Below are 13,939 nucleotides of genomic sequence, written 5' to 3'. Positions count from 1 at the left end.
TTTCATTGGAGCCCCTGGTTTGCAGCCTGCCTGCAGAACCTGGACTTGTGCATCCCCGTGGTGATGTGAGAGACTCTTATAAAATCACATGCTATTGAAAGATATCTCCTGTTGATTCTGTTTCCCTAGAGAACCCTGACTAATACAGATGATGATGCCCACTACTTCCAGTTGAGGGGGCTTAGATCCCATGGGACAGATGTGGAACTCTCATGCTTGCAGTCATAGATACTCTCTGTTTTTTGGGATGGCTGTTGTCCATCATCAATCTTTTGTTAGTTGTCTTGGGAGAGTCTGATGAACTGGAGAGTAGATATTGGCTGCAACTCTGCAGAGAGATTCAGAGCTCAACTGGCATATGAACTGCTGGAAGATTTAAGTCTCCGAGATAAATATTTAATGGTTATAGTGCTAATTATAGGTTCACATAAAAGGAACAGAAGAACCATGTTTAGGGAAATTACAAATGTGTAAACCATAATGTAAACTATAGACCATGGTTAGCAGCAATGCTTCAATTTGTGTTCATCAGTTATAACAAATGTGCCGCATTAATGAAGGATGTTGTTAATGGGGGAAGGTGTGGGAGGCGGATGAGGTGGGGTGTATGGGAATCCCCTATATTTTGGATGTAACACTTATGTAATCTAAGAAAAAAAATAGGTTCTGATTTGGTAGAAGTGGGATGGGGTGGGGGCCTGAAATCTCACGCACTGATACGTGTGCGGGTGATGCCAACGCTGCTTGTCTGGGGGTTGTGCTTGGAACAGCAAGGCTGAAAGACCTGTCCTAGCGGGAAGGAAAATGTAGGTAATGGTTGGAATCAATGCTGTGTTTGCGAACCCGCACGGTTCTCAAGAAAGAAGAGGAGTGTTTGGGGGCCTTGATGGGGAGGCCAGGGAGATACCCTAGAGCATGGGGTCTTAGCCAGGGGCCTGTGAGTGTGAAATGGAATTCAAGAAAACCTGGTTCTTTAAATATTCATTATCTGCTTACAGAAAGTATGTACTTTGTACTTTCTTTTGAGCATCTACTTGTACCTGGGAGCGCTCTGATAAGATTTTAACATATGATGCATTCTTTATCCTCCCTGAGATCATTTTCTTACACTGATTTTATAGGTAAAGAAACTATGAATCATCAAAATTTCTCATTATGGGAAAAATTAATTTAGGTCATTAGAGATTATCTAAGCACCAATCTCAAACTCTTATACCTTCAGAAATACAACAAGATAAATTTAGCAATAATAAAAAAACAAAACAAAACAGACCAGTGATATATAAAGTTAAAGGGAGAAAGGAACACAGGCAATTTTAATTTTAAAAAAATCAAAGTTGATCAGCAAAAAATGTACAGTGAAAACAGAGTACTAGAGGCAAACATTGGCAAGACTGATCCCAGGACTCTCCAGTGGGAAAGTCCCAGAACATTCTAGACTCCTCAGCCAAAGGATGCTTACTCTTGTACTGAATTTATCAGATCATATTAGTCTGTGGTTTTAAATAATGAGATCCTTGTTATAATTCTACATTAACCCAACAAACTTATAATTAAACTTCAGGTCTGCCTCTAAAAAGAAATTATAGTGGTCAAGCTAATGTGTGTATCTTGACTTGCAGACTTGCTTATTTTTTATTATAAATTAAGACTAGGTTCTTAACAAGGGGTCCATGAGCTTGAATTGAAATTCAAAAAAGCATTATTCTTGTGGGAACATGTTGATGTGGATGTGATACATTTATTAAATAATATACAGTACAGTGTAGACTTCATAAGGGGTCCATGGTTTTCACCTGACTGGCAAAGGGGTCCCTGGAACAGAAGAGGTTCAGAACTCCTGACCTAGAGGGAGGCTGAGCAGTTGTTGAGGTTAAGCTGATCTTTGAAACATGAGGGAGAATTTCACATTTAGGCAGGGTTAAAGGGCATTCCAGGTTGAAAAAACTAGGAAACAAGATATGAAGCGGTCGGGGGTTTAGTAACAGTAGAAATTTGGTATGGGGAAATGGGGGTGGGGAATGGGAAGTGGACGGTGTGAACTGAGACCAAAAAAGCAGGTGGAGGCCAGCTTGTGAAGGTCTTTGTTGCCAGGCTACCACATTTGGAGGTTATCTCTTAAAATACAAGGAGCAACCAAGGGTTTGGAATTAACTAAATAACTTGGTTATTTTTTAATATGAAGAACAATAGATCCCTCCAGCTGCACTGTGGCTTCACACCTGCCCCTGGGTTCCTGCTCACCCTATTTGTACATTTCTCTAAGTGTGTATCTTCTTTCTTGGAGGAGAGGCACTTAAAAGTTCTACTTATTCTCACAGTTTGAGCTCCTTAAAGCAGGGGTTCTTAACCTTCTTTGTTCCACACACCCCTTTGCCAGTCAGGTGAAAACCACAGACCCATTACTAAGCCCACACTATACTGTGTATTAGTTAATAAATATATGACACCTGCACCAACACATCCTCTCAAGAATAATATTTATTTGAATTTCAATTCAAGCTCACAGACTCTGGTTAAGAACCACTGCCTTAAAGCCTTGTGATGTAATTTTTGAAGTTAAGGTGTCATTCCAGTAGCCTGCAGTTACATATTGTGCAAATGTCACCCAAGAAGAGTGACACATTAATCCTCTAGCAAATCCTTGATCCCAAAGGAGCATCTGCCCCAGAGGCCCACATCAGTCAGAGCCATCAAGAAGTACTGGAACAAAAAAAAAAAAAGAAGTACTGGAACATAACCGAGGATGGGAGATGATGCCAGCTGTGATGTCACCAAGAAGCTGTGATGCTGAGGCAAGTTATATGGTCAACAGGAGAGAGCAGCTCTGGGCAGGCTGTGTCACTGAGCCCTGCTGTGTCGTTGAGTTTTACCACATTTGCACTTTGCTCAGTTATAAGTCAAGCAGCTAAAAGATGAATGAAAGTTGTCCCGAACAGATAGAGAGAAGTATTTCACCCATTCAAGTGATGGGATGTGATGCGCAAATGATTAAGTATGAAGATATAGGCATCTAAGAACAATGAGGAAGATAGTAACAAAACAGCTACATCCAGCTGATATGGAAGAAGGGGTGGTATATTTAGAACTGGATTGGTATGTAAGAAGTTTAAGGAGACTGTGCATGAGCTTGTTTAGAGAGACAAGGCTTCACCAGAAGAGGACAGCCTAACCGAGGAAGAGAGTGAGCATGCAAAAGGGAGTACAAAGAGGAGTAGAGTGACTAGGTCTAAAATTTTGCCTCTAGCCACTGTGAACAGCTGTCTCCTACTGAAAAAGAATCAGTGGTCAGACAAAAATTACCAATGAATTGCACACATTATAATTAGTAATCTGCATCTGTTAATTCTTTTTTTTTTCCCTTAAAAATTTTTTTGAAGATACTTTAGATTACATACAAAATATGGGGGATTCCCATATGCCCCATTCCTTACTCCTCCCACTTTCCTGCATTAACAGCTCCTTCATTAGTATTATACATTTGTCACAAATATGAACACATATTGAAGCTTTGCTACTAACCATGGACTACTACAATTTACATTATGTGTTATATTCTGTCCAGCAGTTTTGTAAGTTATAATAATATATATATAATGACCCATATCTATCATTGCACCATCGTGCAGGACAATTCCAATGTCCCAAAAATGCCCCCATATTACATCTATTTTTCCCTCTTCCTCCCCTCTGAACTTCTTGTGGCCACCACCTCCACATCAATGATAAAAGTTCTTCCATTGCTGGAATAACAATAAGTCTATAGTAGAATAAGATTAAGTCTATTTTAGTTCATTTTTCCTTCCCCAGTCTTGAGGATTTGGGGATGGTGATGCCCACTCTGCCTCTCATTGAGAAGCTCTTAGATCCCATGGGGCAGATGGATGGGACTGTCTTGCTTGCAGTTGCAGACTCTCTCTGTTCCTTGGGAAGGGCGTTGTCCATCATCATTTCCTAGTTAGTTGTCCTGGATGAGTCCAATAAACTGGAGAGTAGGTGTTGCAACTCTGTTGAGATTCAGGGCCCACCTGGCACATGGACAGTCCAAAGATTTAAGTCTCTTGGACATACAGCTATCTAGCATAGAATTATAATAACTATAGGTTCAAATAGAAGGAGCAGAGGAGCCAGTGTAGGGAAAGCACAAAAGAGTCCAACTCTGTCACACTGGGGAGCATAAATTCCAAAGTAAGGTCCACTGGCTGGGTGCCAAACTCCCGATCTGTCTGCCCTTCCTATAGTTTCTGGATATGTCTCTAAAGCCCTATAGAGCTCCACTCTTTGAGACAATATTTACTGTGACAGCTAATGAGATCCTGCTGAGACATGCATAAGTGTAACCTCTTGAATGACCTCTCAACTCACTTTGAAGTCTCTTAGTCATAAAAACTCATTTGTATTTAACCTTTTCCCCTTTTGGTCAAGGTCTTATTCCAGGTGCATTGCTGATTGGTGTTTGGTAATAATCCCTTGGTGCCAGGGAGGCTCATCCCTGGAAGTCCATGGTGCTGGGGGGGAAGGCAGTGCAGCTATATGCTGAGTTTGGCTTAGAGAAAGTCCACATTTGAGCAACAAGGAGGATCTCAGGAGGTAACTCTTAGGTAACCTATAATACTAGGCTAAGTTTCAATTTCACAAAAAAAGATTCATAGGTACTACTGTCAATATCAAGGACCCATCGCAATGGTCTGTCCTCCTTCACTAGGCACTGCCCCTGTACTCAGGGGATTCTTGCTGTCCCATTAGAGAATGTAGCAGGGTTCCCCAGGATGGGAATTTGATATTCTTTTGTTTATTGTGTGGGTCTCCACCCACCATGACAATGCCTCAGGACACATGTATTCATATGTCTTAGAGGTATGTCCCAGGTAAACCCCCTTCTATGTATCCCTCTATCACTGACACCTCACACCACTGATCCTTACTAGCAATACAATGGTTGTGACCCTTCTGTGATCCAAAACCTCTTCATAAATGAAGCCAACAAAAACAACCAAATAAAATTAATAGGAAAATGGAATAGTAATGATAATTTTAAAAATAACAAATAAAATACAAAAAATTTTTAAAAATTGAAATAAAAAATTTTAGGCATTAAGTCTTTCATCACTGTAAGATCTGTTGTCTTGTATGCACAGTGAGATTTTCTTCTTATATTCCCCCAGTTTCTTACTTTTAAAATTTTATCTTCAAAGAAGCTTTCAGTTATAGAAAAGTCACGTAGAGAACATAGGCGATTCCCATATGCCCAATGCCCTCCCCCCTCTCCCCTCTCCCCTATAAATAACATTGTACATGGAGATGTACATTTGTTACAATTGTTCAAATATTGAAGCATCCACAAGATCTTGTAGTAGAAAATGGTTTCATAAACTTTATACCCAAAGCATAAGCAATGAAAGACTAAATAGATAAATCGGACCATCTCAAAATTAGAAACTTGTGCTTCAAAGAAGTTTGTCAAGAAAGTGAATAGGCAGCCTACTCAATCAGAGAAAATACTTGGTAACCATCTTTCTACTAGGGGCCAATATCCAACATATATAAATATCCGGCATATATAAAGAAATCTTTATAATCTTGGCTCTTATATTTACAGGATCTTTATAATCTTGGCTCTTATATTAGATCTTTTGACCACTTTGAGTTAATTATTGTACAAGGCATGAAATGGTGATCCTCTCATTCTTTTGGATATATCTAGTTCTCCAAACACCATTTGTTGAAGAGGCCATTCTCCCAGTTGAGTGGGCTTGGTGCCTTGTCAAATACCAATTGACCATATGTGTTATGATCTATATCAGAACTCTCAGTTCTGTTCCATTGGTCAGTATGTTTATCCTTGTGCAAATACCATGCAGTTTTGACCACCGTAGTTTGAAGTACATTTTAAAGTCAGGTAGTGTGATTCCTGCAATTTCATTTTTCTTTTTCAATATGTCTTTGGCTAGTCAGGGCCTCTTGCCCTTCCAAATAAATTTCATAGTTATCTTTTCCAATTTAGTGAAAAAAAAATGCTGTTGTAATTTTTTTGGGATTGAGTTAAATCAGTAAATCAATTTGGGTAGGATAGACATTGATTTTTAGTCTTCCTATCCATGAGCAGGGAATATTCTTCCATTTAGTTAGGTCTTCTTTTATTTCCTTCAACAATGTTGTATAGTTTTTTGTGTACAAATCCTTTACATCTTAAGTTTTTTCTTAGGTGCATTAGTCAGCCAAAGGGGTGCTGATGCAAACTACCAGAAATTTGTAGTTTTTATAAAGGGGATTTATTTGGGGTAGGAGCTTACAGATACAATGCCATAAAGCATAAGTTACTTCCCTCACCAAAGTTGATTTTCATGTGTTGGAGCAAGATGGCTGTCAATGTCTGCAAGGGTTCAGGCTTCCTGGGTTCCTCTGGGCTCAGCGACTCTGTTTTCTCCACAAGGTCAGCTGTAGACTATCAGGCAAAAGGCTCTGTCTCTCCCTGGGGCTCCAGCTTCAACATCAAACTCCAACATCAAAACTCCAACATTAAAAGCCCCCAACTCTGTTCTTTGCCATGCCTTTTATCTTTGAGTCCCACCCACCATCGGGTGGGGACTCAACTGTCCTACTGGCGTAAGAGATTTACATGATTGCTTAATCAAGCAAACCTCTGAATCCAGTATAATTTAATATGCCCAGAGGAAAGATCAGTTTACAAACATAATCCAATACTTCTTTTTGGAATTCATCAATAATATCAAACTGCTACACTAGGTATTTGATTCTTTTAGAAGCTATCGTAAATGGAATTTTTTTTCTTGATTTCCTCTTGAGAGTGCTCATTATTGATACACAGAAATGCGACTGATTTTTGCACGTTGATATTATACCTGCCACTTTACTGAATGTATTTTATAAGCTCTAGAAGCTTTGTTTTAGATTTCTCAAGACTTTTCATGTATAGGATCATGTCATTAGCAAATAGTGAAATTTTTACTTTTTCCTTTCCATTTGGATGTCTTTTATAACTATTTCTTGCCTAAGTGCTTGAGCAAGTAATTGAGAAGTGACACTGGGTGTCCTTGTCTTGTTCCTGATCTTAGAGGGAAAGCTTTTAGCATTTCACCATTGAAATATGATGTTAGCTGTGGATTTTTCTTATATACCCTTTATCATGTTAGAAAGTTCCTTCTATTCCTAACTTTGCAGTGTTTTTATAAGGAAAGAATGTTGTATTGTGTTGAATACTTTTCTGAATTAATAGAAATGATCATGTGATTTTTTTCTTTTGATCTGTTAATGTGGTGTATTACATTGATTGGTTTTCTTAATTTGAACCATCCTTGCATATGAGGGATGAAACCCACTTGGTCATGGTGTATGATTCATTTGGTGTGTTGTTGAATATGATTAGCAAGTATTTTGTTGAGGATTTTAGCGTCTAGTTTCATTAGAGAGATTGGTCTGTAGTTTTCCTTTCTTGTGGTGTCTTTATGTGGCTTTGGTATTAGGATGATATTGGCATCATAGAATGAGTTAGGCAATGTTCCCTCCATTTCTACTTTATGAAAGAGTTTAAGCAGGATTGGTGTTAGGTCTTTCTGGAATGTTTGGTAGAATTCACCTGTGAAGGCATCTGGTCCTGGACTCTTCTTAGTTGGGAGGTTTTTGATGAGTCGTTCAATCCTGTTACTTGTGATTGGTCTGTTGAGTTCATCGATTTCTTCTTTCGTCAATGTAGGCTTATTGTGTGTTTCTAGGAATTTGTTTATTTCAATCTAAGTTATTCATCTTGTTGGCATGCAATTTTTCAAGTATCCTCTTATGATACTATTTATTTCAATAGGGTTATTTCTTATTTTCTGTATTTGCATCTTCTCTCTCTTTTTTCTTTGTTAATGTAGCTAAGGGTTTGTCAATTTTATTAATCTTCTCAAAGAACCAGCTTTTGATTTTGTTAAAATTTTTTCTAGTGCTTTCTATTTCATTTAGCTCTGCTCTAATCTTTGTTATTTCCTTCTTTCTACTTGCTTTGGCATTAGATTGTTGTTCTAAACTAAACTTGATTGAATTAGACCTATGCACTGGGTTCCTGGTAACTTGGTGGCTCACTCTCTGGATCAGTTCTCTAAGAACACCTGGGAATCAAACCAGGGACCTCATATGTGCAAGGCAAGAATTCCTCCACTGTGCTACACTGGCTCCACAGCTTAAGTTGTCTTCTGAAAGCTTATCCGCATTCTCCTGCCTCTGTTCCCTCTAGCAAGTTAGCCTTCTAACAGTTTGCCAAGCCTGGCTGGTTAGATGCCTCCCTTGCCCTCTCTACCTTAGTTCCTCTCTCTCCCAGGTTGGCTGGGTGCGATAGCTTACCTGGTCACATCCCCCCTGCCCTTCCCCACAGCCGCCTCAGTGCCAGTCAAGGTCCCCTCCAAGATTCAAAGGTTCAGCTGGCCAAACTCACCAGAAAGAAACCACTCTCCATCCTCCGCCAGACCCCTCTTCCTCCCGGGGTATCTTCTCTCCCACTCAGTTGGTGGCAGTGAGTCAGGGGCTTTATGGAAGCTATTTGCCTTGAGGTTAGTTATATGTGCTGCTTTCAGCCACAGGGGTGAGTAACTCATGCTTTTTTCTTTGGCTTCTTTGTCTGTCTACTTCTGTCCTGGATGATGCACAGTGCTGTCCCATTCTATATATCTCCAAAGCAGCTCCCTCAGATAAGTTTTTGCCCTTTCTTTGTTCTTTTCTTTTTTTGTGAGACAGTTGGGCTCTGCCTACCTACTTTGACACCGTTTTCCTGGAAGTCTTCTGTTAAGTCTTAATCAACCCACATACTCTTTCATCCACTCTGAAATATTTCTCCTCCCTTCCTGTCTAGTTAAGGAATCCCATGTTGCAGTGGTTAGAAATGCACACGGGTCAGAGACATCTGATGGCAGGAGGCTTCTCAAGGTCACCGTATGGATGACCAGTCAGAGGCAGCAATTTACATGATCCCTTCTTTAAGTGAATCCAATGCTATGCTCAACAGCAACCCTGTAAAAAATAACCTTCGAAGTGGACAAAGATCTGAGAGAACACTTCTTCCAACATTGACTTTGCTGTTAACAAAAGTTAGGCTTAGTCAAGTTTAAGTCACACAGGCAAGTATCTTTGCCATCCTGTTGGGTTTCCCCTCTCCATCCCTTAAAGCCCTGCCCAGGGATGGCTCCTCTTTCTGTTACTAGCACCTCTTCTATATTCTTGCATCACTGCATATCACTGCATGTAACCCTAGCTCCCAGTCAGCATGAAGTAGGGTTTATGTTGGTTGAAAAGTGCTGTTGAACTGATGAGAAGGAAGTCATGTTTTCACTTATGGTCAGGGAAGAGCCTCAAACAGGTTTTCGGAGATTTACTAAGAAAGATGACTGCTGAAAGGAAAGAGAAGGCATTTGCTGTGCATTTACAATTAGGGTGATTTCTTTCCATAGGAAAAGATTAAGCCTTGTCATAAATTATTGTTTTTCAAAGCAATATGTCTTTTTATTAATGTATATTCTATATCATTTCAGAGTGAGGCGTGGAAGGAAACCTGCCAAATTGAACACCAGAGCAATAGCAGAGTTTTATCGACAGCACTCTGCACTTTTGCAGCTGTCCTGCAGTAAAGAGGTGAAGGATTAAAATAATATACATTTGGAAGGAAAATGCTTTATCTTTTGCAATCTCCAAATGCTCCAAAATCTACTAAATCAAATTTATTTGTTTTTATCTGAGGATAAGTGAGTGTGATTGAATATACACAATAAAATACTGCCAAGAATTTTAAACTCCTCTTATGCATGGTGGTTATGCTCATAAACTGTACCAAGGAAAACAGGGAGGACATTATTATTTATTCATTGATTCTAGGGAGACAGCAATGTGTTCATGCTACAATTGATCTCCTTTTCACTACCATTCACTTTATATACGGGGACTGGATACATCGGTCTGATGTCATTTCTGGCTCAAATGTTTCCAAAAGAAGCAAGCATGATCAGAAGAACTGTTCTGTGTTGCTATCTCTATCGGTTCTATAACCTGGTCCTTATTTCTGGGAGATTCTCAGAGGCAGTAGCCATGGCCATTTGTCTTTGTGTTGTGTCTGACACAATCCTCACATGGGGCTAGCACTCAAAAAGCATTTGTGGAGTAAATGGTAGAATGTTTTAGTGTCAGGAATGGAAATTCTCTTTCCCTATGGTTCTTTGAATTTATATATGCCATTGTGCTGCTCATCAGAGAAGCCCAGACTCATGGCTATTTTATGTGTAATAGAGTATATGGGAAGCTTAACCTCTAGGTTAAGTGGACTATTATTTATTTCTCCAAAATTCTAATAGCTAAGAAGTAAGCTTGCTTATCTCTGTTCTTATGTTCTACAGAAAATGAACACACTTAAAATTTTTCCACACAATTTGTTGTTCACTCACAACCCAAGCTGAAGGACCCTTTACGGCAATTTATGAATTATTCTCAAGCTCTCCAACATCCCCTGAAGTATGTTTATTTTAAAAATTTAGAGGCAGTATCATTTAACACCCTCAGCCCATAGGAATGAAGAAAGTTTTCCCTTACCTTTCTTTGTATTTGCTAAAATCTGTTGTGGATTGTAATTGAATTGTAGGGTTGCAATAGGAGGCACAACTTATAAAATTTGTGGTTGTTTTTCTTTGCTCTAATGTTAAAGCTAGAAGGCAGGTTAATTGGGAATCCCATCCTTTTTCTGGTTAAATAAGCACATTAATCTTACTTCTCTTAAAGTTTGTGATAGCTGTTTATTTGCTGTGATGTGATTGCTTTAGTTGGTTGGTTACCTTGTGTGAGATAAAATCAGGAGAGCTTGACAACTCATCCCAATGGAGTAAATGCGCTTCATTAGATTTGAGCTTCTACAACTTAGCTGATTTCCACTGTGAACTTTCTACCTCTCTCTAACGTGTATTAAGTTGTATCTTATTAATTTTAAGGAGAGAAAATTAAACTCTCCTCTTTCTTTTCCCTCATACCTGCCCAATCCCCTTCTCTCTAAAGCATCCACGAGACAATGCTATCTATTTTTGTCAGGTTTATCTGCTATGCTTTCCAACAACTATATAAGAAGGCTACTATTATCCTCACTGTGTAGAAAAGGAAACTGAAACTTTAGTTCATGTTGCCAGGCAAGTAGCAGAACTGGCATCTGATCCCAGGCATATGTGACTCTAAAGCCAGTCCTTGTTGCATGGTACCCAGTGCCTTCCAGATGAATATTAAAAAGAGAGAATGAGTATTCTTTTGACCTTCATGGAACTGCATAAAGCTTTTATTTTATTTGCCTCTAAGAATGAATTACAGATAGGCCAAGTCACCAAACTGTGGTGGTCCCTTAGACACACTGAAAGTCCTGCTCCAACATAGCATAGCATGTCTTTGTTCCACTATGTGCTGCATGGAGCACTGGAAGATGAGCAGGCTCTGATGCCAGATGGTAGCAAAGAGGATTGAAATCTGTCTCCCATGCTTAATGCCTTCTTGATTTGTCAGGTTGGTTCATTTAATGATGCCTAGCTTGCTGTATCGGTGTAAGAATTCACAATTACACAACCCGTGCAATTTCCCTTCCCTTGATTTTTTAATATAAAGGATTTCTAATCCCCAATCTCTTGACTGAAATTCTCAGTAATTATATATTTCACTTAGTCTTTCAATTTTATACATATACCTTCAATTTTCCCCGTTATTAATTGTACCACATAAGCCCCTGGATTTAGTTTGGTACAAGCTGAAATTCTACAAGACTAGGGTTATAGTTGTTTTCTATGTGAAAGCTGGAATATCTGTAAAATTGAAGAGCCTGGGGAATTTTCTTTTTAACTGAGACTTAAGCAGAATCAAATTTCTTTCATTTGAACCTTTTCTCAATAAATCCACCCCACTTGCTTGTGTTAGTGAGTGCCACCTAATATACGTAAGAATCGTAAAGCCTAAGAAATTATATTTGGAACACTTACTCTCATTGGATGGAGCTAACGTAGGGATGTTGAAAATAAACATGATTATCCCCAGAATTTTTTTTTAAGATTTATTTTATTTATTTATTTCTCTCCTCTTCCCCCCCACCCCGATTGTCTATTCTCTGTGTCTATTTGCTGCGTCTTCTTTGTACGTTTCTGTTGTTGTCAGCAGCACTGGAATTTGTGTTGCTTTTTGTTGCGTCATCTTGTTGTGTCAGCTCTCCGTGTGTGCAGTGCCATTCCTGGGCAGGCTGCACTTTTTTTCGCGCTGGGTGGCTCTCCTTATGGAGCGCACTCCTTGCGTGTGGGTCTCCCCTACGCAGGGGCACCCCTCCGTGGCAGGGCACTCCTTGCGCGCATCAGCACTGCACATGGTCCAGCTCCACACCGGTCAAGGAGGCCCGGGGTTTGAACTGTGGACTTCCCATGTGGAAGATGGATGCTCTAACCACTGAGCCAAGTCCGCTTCCCTATCCCCAGAATTTTTAACCACAAATAATAAGGATGATTTTATTTTAATATAAGAAAATATAACCCAGGCAAAAGAATGTTTAATATGACAGAACTTGCCCCTTCAGCAAATATTTGATTTCTAGTTAAAAGAAATTTCTCTATATAAAATTTTTGAGTGGGATTTTCCATCCATAGAACCATTAATGAAATTTAATGAAACACACATTTCTGACAAAACTCTGTGCAATACACATGGGCAAGGAGTTACCTCTTCGGTTTTCAGTAGGAGGTGTCTCCTGATGGAGAATTCAATAAATGTTAAACTGCAATACTGATCTTTGGAATGTTAATTTTGCAATAGTCCATCATGTGCATTTGGGTATGAGTCTCTATTCAAATGGGAAAATTGTGGAAGGGTCAAGGTTAGTTAGTTTACTTTTTCATAAACTCTTCATGGAAAATTCAAATGGCTATCTTATATTACTTTATAACAAATAGTTCAAAGCAACAAATTCTTTAGTAATACAAGAAAGTTAATTGGTAATCTATATTTTCTCATATTCTGCTTACTTTTGAAAAGTATTTAAGGCAATCGAATTTATATTAACAGCTCAGAGCTCTTTTTCTGAAGTAAATGTATATAAAATTGAGAAGTGGTTTCCACTGTGATATTTCTAAAGAGTTATTTCTAAAACAGAAAATATAAACACTTATAGCCCTTGCAAAATTATTCATATTTATTGCTAGCTTGCTTTTCTGGGTTAAAGAAGTTTTAGACTTAAATGAAATAAGTCCTCTTTAGGATATGCATGTGTAGCTATGTGGATGAACTGCCCTGTGACTTAATCTGTGCCTTTAAAAATGTGGGCGTTATTTCATACACATGTCCAGTTGGCACAAGAGTTTACTATGCCATTAGCTTTGGCTAGATGAAAGTACTTCATTTTGGTTTTGATTGGTTTTCCAGTTCAATTTTGTGAAGGGTTTTAATCAGTTCTGCATTATCATAGAAATAATTTGTTCATGAATTTTCGACAGGGGCCACAGTAAAGGAATTTAAATTGTGTCAATCCCAACTGACAAATTAAAGAACAGTAAGATGGAAGAGAACTGATAAGTGTTCTGTTTTTCTGTTTTTACCCAGAAGTGAAAACCTCCATCTTTCCAGAAAAGTCAGTTCCTACCACGGTTTATACATTTCAAATGTTAGTTATGAACCCACTTTCACGAGTCTTAGACAAAAAGGTAAATTAGGCTGCTGGTGTTCCCACTGTTCTGAATGACCTTCTGTGCCCTCTTCCGTTTTAGTTGTCCCCGTACTCTAGAGTCCGGTGTCTTCACACAGCTCCCCTGCGACCTGCAGCTCATCCTGCCAGAGACCAGTTATCACTGGGGACCTCACGGACCAGGTGTTCTCAACTCCCATCAATTTTATCTGCCCACCACAGTCCTTCTTGGCTGTTGGAGAACATTCCAATAATTCATTCTACCCCACC

The sequence above is a fragment of the Dasypus novemcinctus genome, chromosome 25 (assembly GCF_030445035.2).
Source record: "Dasypus novemcinctus isolate mDasNov1 chromosome 25, mDasNov1.1.hap2, whole genome shotgun sequence".
Taxonomy (NCBI): Eukaryota; Metazoa; Chordata; class Mammalia; order Cingulata; family Dasypodidae; genus Dasypus; species Dasypus novemcinctus.
The sequence above is the reverse complement of the archived record's forward strand: the minus strand, read 5'-3'. Positions refer to the sequence as shown.